Below are 7,947 nucleotides of genomic sequence, written 5' to 3'. Positions count from 1 at the left end.
TCTCCCTGTTCAACATGCAGATTTTTAAATGGAAGTTGTCTTGGAAGTATGTGTTATTAAGAACTTACTGTGAACTGTATTCCTTGCTTTGACTTGCATGATTTCATTCAAGTTTTACAACACAATTGTGAGATGTATATATGCATCTAATTCCCATTTTACAGATGAATATTGAAGCCCAAAGCCCTAATCTACACAACTAAGTGGCATTTTTATTCTTCAAGGCCTTATGTTTTATAGAGCATCTTTACCTTTAAGACTCCCTCAGGATAATGTTTAACACTTATTTTCTAAAGTCCTAGTGTTTTTCTTTTCTTTTAATTCTTTCCCAATCCATCTGACACATTCCATTCCAGTGTCCCACAGAAAGAGTTCTCTGGCCCTTTGAATTCATAGTAACCTCTGAGTCATGTGGGAAATCAAGACGGACTGGCTCAAGAAATATGAACTTGGAAAACAGCTTATTTTTCACTAGTGAATTCTGAATGGCATACTCTCTTCTCTGGACAGCCTTCCCAGAACTTGTACATTGCAGCCATGACCTACATAGGTGGAAATCTGACATAAAAGTCATCTGAGCAGAACTTAGTATATATGCAGTTGGCCTCCAGTCAATATTTTGAACAAAGAATTTCCACTTATCAGCTTTCAGCAAGAGTACTCTGCATATGCACTATGAATGCGGTTGATATGAAGACAGGTTGCTCCTTAATCATGCTCTCAGACCTGTAAAGACACAGTCTCATCCAATAGGGTTTATATTTAGAAATATGAAGACTCATTCTTTAGAGTATTGAATTAACTGCATAGGATTCCAGATTGACCTGCTGTTAACCTGGGTATTAGAGAAGTTCCTTCAAGGGAAAGTACAATTAAGCAGTCGCAGGTAGGCAGGTAGGACTGAGAATCTTTTTGTTTGTTTGTTTGTTTGTTTGTTTGTTTAAGATTTTACTTATGTATATGACAGACAGAGATCACAAGTATGCAGAGAAGCAGATGGGGGGTGGGGGGAAGCAGGCTCCATGCTGAAAAGAGAGCCCAATTGGGGGCTTGATCCCGGGACCCTAAGACCTGGGACCCGGGACCTGAGCCAAAGGCAGAGGCTTAAACCACTTGAGCCACCCAGGTGCCTCTAGGACTGAGAATCTTGATTCTACCCATTGTCAGTTTCGTGACTTTGGATGTTACTTCATTCTGCCTGGTAGCTGAAAAGTAGTAAGTAGTATAAAATGTATAAAATGTCTTTTAATTCCTAAAGATTTCAAACCATCCCAATAGCAGCAGCATCCCAAAAGGGGAGAGAAAAAAAAGAAAAGTAGTCTCTCCAAAACTTTGAAGACTTGAACACTTACACAATTTCACTTTCTCAGAATTATATCAGATAGAACAAGTCATGGTCGGGCCTGAATTCAAGGGGTGGGGCAGAGACTCTACTTCCTATTGGGAACGGCTGCAAAATAAGGTGCATGACTCAGTCAGCCACAGAACCAGGTACTCTCAGCCAAACATACTATAGGTATTGCCTATGTATTTCTCCCTAAGAACCCTTCAAACTAGGTGTTATGCACCCATTGAATAAACAGGATAAACAAGGCTTAGAGATATTAAGAACTAACTTATCTGAAATTAACCAAGTAGTTACTAGCAGATCTGGATTTTAAACAGAGCTTTTACTCCAAAAGCAACACTGATAACTTAGATATATACTTGAAAGGCCAATCATGAGCAAGTCCTCTGTTTCTATAGGAAGGAGCTAAGAAAAACACATTACTTTATCTTTACATTTATTTCCCAGGACTGTTCCAAAGAAAACATCTTGAGTATATAAACTCTCTATTTAGGTGTCAAGGTGCTTCCAAGTCTGTTCAATGCCAGTCTCAACAATCTATAGGGAAGTGTCCACCATTCCTCTAAAAATGTCCAAATATATGAATCCAAGGAACATAGGAACAGGCTCAAACAACTCTTCACATATATTACTTTTCCCAGCCCATATTCTCAAAAAATAGGAAATGTCTTTAAATCAAGTGCCAGGAGCAGCACTAGCTAGCCCATGTTCACAGAGATGGATGATGTCAGTTAAATGAGCGGTGTAGGCAATATTTTAAGGTAACTCCTCAACAACAAAACCCTCACCCTTGAATAATTCCCTCCTCTGTGAATACAAGGGGATGTTACTCCCATGATTATGTTATTGTACATGGCAAAAGGGATTTTGTAGCTATAACTAAGGGTACATATCAGTTGACTCTGAGTTAACTGAAAAGGAGATTATCCAAGTAGGCATAACCTAATCATGTGAGTTCTTTAAAAACAGAGTTTTCTCTTTCTGCTAACAGAAGAGAAAGGCAGAGAGATTCAAAACATGAGAGGAATTCAAACAAGACAGGTTCTCCATTAATGAGATGGAGAATGTGGGGCAAGAATCTGAGAATGACCTCCAGGAGCTGAGAGTAACCCTTGACCAACATCCAGCAACTTGGACTTCAGTACCACAATCACAAGATACTAGATTCTGCCAACAACATGAATGGGCTTGGAAGCAGATTTTTCCCCAGAGCTTCTAGATAAGAGCCCAGGCTGGCTGACACCTTGGTTTCAGCCTTAGGAGACCTTGAGCAGAGAACCCAGATGAGCTGATCTTGATTTCTGTTTTGCAGAACAGTGAGATAATAAACTGACATTTTAAAAAGCTGCTAAATGAGGGAGGATTTATCATACAGCAGTGGAAAATGAAAACAGCAAGCTGATCCAAGTGGCAGATGGAAGCATTAGGAAAACCTGAGTCTTTCCCTTTCTCCCCAATCCTTCTCTCCAACCTCAGGCAAGGCATACCTGTGTTGACTTATCTTAAACCTGATATTCCCCAAACTATTTACTCTGTGATATGGACAGTGTCCATGGCTCACTATACTAAATTTTCTATTATAGTATTGATTTGAAATATATCATTAGACCACATGTTCCACATATTTTCATTTTCAATATCTCATCTTACTTAGGTAGTAGAGCATTGGTCATAGGATTATATCAATGCTCTATGCAATATTCTGTTCATAATTCACCAAAACAAAATGATAATTAATACCCATTATTGCTAGGCACCTTATTATACTATCAGTAACCTTCACAACCTCTCTGAAAGGTAGATATTATTCCAATTTGGAGGTCAACAGAATTAAAGTTTGGATGAAGTTAAGTGGTCCAAAGATACTGACTAGCAGAAGTAGGATTTTAATCCAGCTCAGTATTTCTCCTAAATTCAGAACTCTATTGGAGAGTGGTGCATAGATCTGTAAAATGGGCTGTGAAGAAAGCAGATTAGTGATCACCTCATGCTGGAAATGGGCCGATGGGGGATGATATCTTAAGGGTGTTAGTTTATTTTTGAAATGATGACAATATTCTAAAATTGATAGTAACAGTTGTACAACTTTCTGAATACACTAAAAGCCAATGAATTATATACTTTAAATGGGTGAGTTGTATAGTATGTTAATTATATCTCAATAAAGCAGTTTTCAAAAAAGAAAACTGAGAAGGATCTTATAGGAGAAGTTGAGGGATATAAGGTGAGGGAAGTAGGTAAGAAATGGGTATGGTTTAAGTTATGGGAAGCCTTGCATATCAGGCTATTCTGACTGAAATCTATTCCTTCAAAAATAATGGTTCCTCATAAAGGCTTTAAAAAAAAACATTTTATGTATTTATTTGACAGACAGAAGGGGAAGAGAGAGAGAGCACAAGCTGCAGGAATGGAAGAGGGGAAAGCAGGCTCCCCACTGAGCAGGAACCTAGGATCATGACCTAGCCAAAGGCAGTCACTTAACCAACTGAGCCACCCAGGCATCCCCCAACAAAGGGTTTTTAATAAGGGAGTGAAAAATCCTTTTAGTGTTTTAGAAAGATACCTCCAGTGGGTACGAAGATGAATTTGAGAAGAGGGATGCCATACTATAGACTAGGAGGTTGATAAAGAGACTCTTGCTTAACTCACTGAAAAGATGGGACTTGACCTAAAGGTAACAGAACAGAAGAAGGCCTAGTGCCTGAGAAACAATGCAGAGAGAAAAGAGATGTAACTTTTTAAGAGCCTGAGATAAGGAAGGAGAAGTTAAAGACAACAAGGCTTTTTAGTTTGAGAGGCCAGCTTTGCAAGGACGATGCCACCTGGCTGTTTGTAGAGCATGGGGGGGACTGGACAGTGGAATTTTTAAAAGCTCCTAAGACATTCTATTATGCAGCCAAGCATGTGAACCTCTGACTTGGATAGTTTCTTTCTAGTTGAGGCTGACAGAAAAGGACACAGCTTTTGCGTGCCAAATGCTTGTAGCCCAGCCAACAAAACATGGATCTGCTGAATAGAGGTGAAGCCTCATCATGAACAACTTGGGGTCTAAAGGGCCCATCCAAGTGGCAGTTTCACTGATGGTGGCTTTTATTAAAACATAAAATTTAAGGTAAGAAGAAGATTATTTGAACTGGTTAACATGGAATCAGTAGGCTAGCTACAACAGTGCTGTGAGTAGTAAGAATTCCTAACTACGCTAGTACAGTGATCATCAAAGTGTGGTTCTCAGACCAGCAACATCAACTTCATCTAGGCACTCGTTAGAAATTCGTGCATTCTAATCCCAACCTAATGATCACAAGTCCTGGAAATGAGGCCCAACAATCTGTGCATATTTTTTTAATGAAGTAGACTTCTTAAAATTTTGAAATAATTATAGATACATAGTCAATTGTAAGAAACAATACAGGACAATCCCATCACCTTTGCCCAGTATATCCCAATGGCTGCATCTTGCAAAACTATAGCACAGTGTCACAGCCAGGATATCAACACTGATATAACCAAGTCAAAAATAAGAGTTCTTCTACCATCATAAAGATCTTTCATGTTTATAATCATAACTAATTTATAACCATAACTAATTCCCTCTTGCCCTCACCTACTTCTTAAGCCCTGGCCACTACTGTCCCCATTTCTATAGTTTTATTATTCAATAATGTTATATAATGGAATCAAACGATATAATTTGGGGGGATTGGCTTTTTTCATTCAGTATAATTCTCTAGAGAGTCATCCAGGTTGTGTGAATCAACCAATCAACCATTTGTTTCTTTGTATTGCTTAGTAGGGATGTTTGTGTAACCATTCACCTACTGCAGTATTGTTTCAAGAGCCATCCAGGCAATTCTGTTGCATGTTTGTTTTTGAGAACCACTGATCTCTAGACAAAGAACTTAAAAAGACAGGGAAGAAAAAAAGCTTTTTTCTACTTCCACTTCTTACTCTCTGATCTTACAGGTCTTCTCGGAGATACGGAAAACCATTTCTTTTCATCTTTACCACTACTGTTAACACAGTACTCTCTATCCTGCTTATGGTTGCTATGCATTACATAAGGGATTGGTGTATTTATTTAAGAAATATTTATTGCAGTGCCTTCTAGTAACTGTTCTGGACACGAGGAAGACAGCAATGGAAAAGGTATACAGGTCCCCGCTCATGAATAACTTTCAGGACAGTGGGGCCAGAGGAGATAATAAATAAAGTCAGGTCAAAATAAATGCCACCTGCTTTCAGGCCAACCAACCCAACCTGGCCCTCTTGAACATAACTCCAACATGAGCACTTGGATTCTGATGGGCCCATCCAACTACATGTTTGAATCTACTGGTCACTGAGGAAAGATTTCGTACTAAGATTTCGTACTTTAGCTGAGAAAGAAAATACTCAGGAAAATGTTATTCATAAGAGCAAAATCCTGGAGATACTCCAAATATTCAATAGTAGGGAACTACTTATGTTAATTGTAGCAGACCCACTCTAGAGCATACGGAGTCATCAAATTGATGATTACTCAGACAACATAATATAATGAAAATACCTTTTTCTAATCTCATATAGAAAAAAATCAAGATATTGAGTTATATATACTGTATAATTCTAATAATATTTTATGAAGGAAGAAAGATTAAACTTCAAGCAAATGGATGAGGAAACTTTGGAAGAATATAATTATAATTATGACTATCAGGATACTGAGTTCACAGATGCCAACTTTTTTTGAACTCTCTAATTTTCACTAATTTCATTATCTTTGAACCTATCTATCTACATACATATAAAGATTTTAAAATATTAATAAATGTTGACATTATGACATGCTAGTGACTTTTGTGTCTTTTCACTCAGAGAAGAAAAACTATGAAGGTAATAGAGCCACTTTCCACAATATTAATTTCAATAGATCAAGGTGGACATGGTGAAGAAAACGATTCTTCAGAGTCTTCTAAGTATACTAGTGTCTAGTTGTATTCCTCAATATGCATCTTACGTTATGAAAATCTCCTGGCTAAAGAAGAGTTGACTGGTGTCCCAGAAATTTTGTATAATGTCACAACCTCACAAAAAAAATAACAAATAGCAGAAGGATGGCCAAGTAGGAATCGTGTCCCACAAATGACTCTCCCATGTCCTCTTCGCTCTATCAGGGGAATGAGTATATTCCTCTCGGTAACCATGGCAAGAATCAAAACACATTTGCCAAATAGATGGAGAATGACTATTTAGACATGTTTGTGGTATTCTACAATATCTTTTAAGCCTTTTATGGAGCTCTTTTCTTTTTTTTTTAATATTTTATTTATTTGACAGAGAGAAATCACAACTAGGCAGAGAGGCAGGCAGAGAGAGAGAGGAGGAAGCAGGCTCCCCGCGGAGCAGAGAGCCCGATGTGGGGCTCGATCCCAGGACCCTGAGATCATGACCTGAGCCGAAGGCAGAGACTTTAACCCACTGAGCCACCCAGGCGCCCCGGAGCTCTTTTCTTAAAACAAAAATTTTATCCACAACTAAAACTGACAATGAAAATTTCATCATAAAAACCAATTTTGGGTGATCTGGGAAGGGTGCACGACAATGTCAGATCTTTGCAGTGTCTTAGCTTTATTACTGAGGTTGAACTCATAGAGAAACAAATCCAAAACAAACAGAAGATATGTTGCTGTGATGGCTAATTTTATGTAACAACTGGACTGGGCTAAGGGATGCTCAGATAGCTGGTTAAACATGATTTGGAGTGTATATGTAAGGATGTTTCTGGAAGAGATTAGCATCTGAGTCAGTAGACTGGATAAAGAAGATCCACAAACATCATCCAATACAGTGAGAGTTCAAACAGAACAAAAAAGGTGGATAAAGAGTGAATTCTCCCTCTCACCTTGAGATTAAATGCCAAACTTCTCCTCCTGCCCTCTGAGGTCACAGCTCCTGATACTCAGACCTTTTACCCTGAGGCTTAAACCAGTGGTTCCTCAGGTTTTTCAGGCCTTTGACCTTGGATTGGGAGTTCACCATTGGCTCTCCTAGTTTTCAGGGCCTTCAGATTCAGACTGACTCATATCACTGGTCTTTCTGGTTATCCAGCTGGCTAATGGCATACTGCGTGACTTTCCAGCCTTCACAATCACATGAGTCAGTTCCCATAATAAATGACTTCTTATATGTCTGTATATCTCCTATTAGCTGTTTCTCTAGAGAACTCTAACACAGCTGCCTACATGTTATGTGTAGTTTTCAGTGCTCAAAAACAAAGTTAATAATCAGAAGATAATAAAGGAAAACAAACCAGGAAATCTGAAAAAAAAATACAAATTATTATTTAATATCAACCTCAGCACTCATAGCAAAATGATATATTTAAATTTCAGTACATAAAATAATTCAAAATACTCATGAGGCTCATATTCTACCCTAGGCTGTATATCATGGGAAAAGACCAATAATCAAGGAACTTATTGAATATATGGACTCTGATTTACATGGAAGAGTCATGGAGAGGACCAAAAGCAAAAGCCAATCTTGGCTGTAGGCTAGAAGGACCAGTCAGAAACCAAAAACTCTTTCATTCTCTCATATCTGCAAAGTCTTTTTCTTGT

This window comes from Meles meles, chromosome 15, assembly GCF_922984935.1.
Source record: "Meles meles chromosome 15, mMelMel3.1 paternal haplotype, whole genome shotgun sequence".
NCBI lineage: Eukaryota > Metazoa > Chordata > Mammalia > Carnivora > Mustelidae > Meles > Meles meles.
This window is presented reverse-complemented; position numbering follows the sequence as displayed.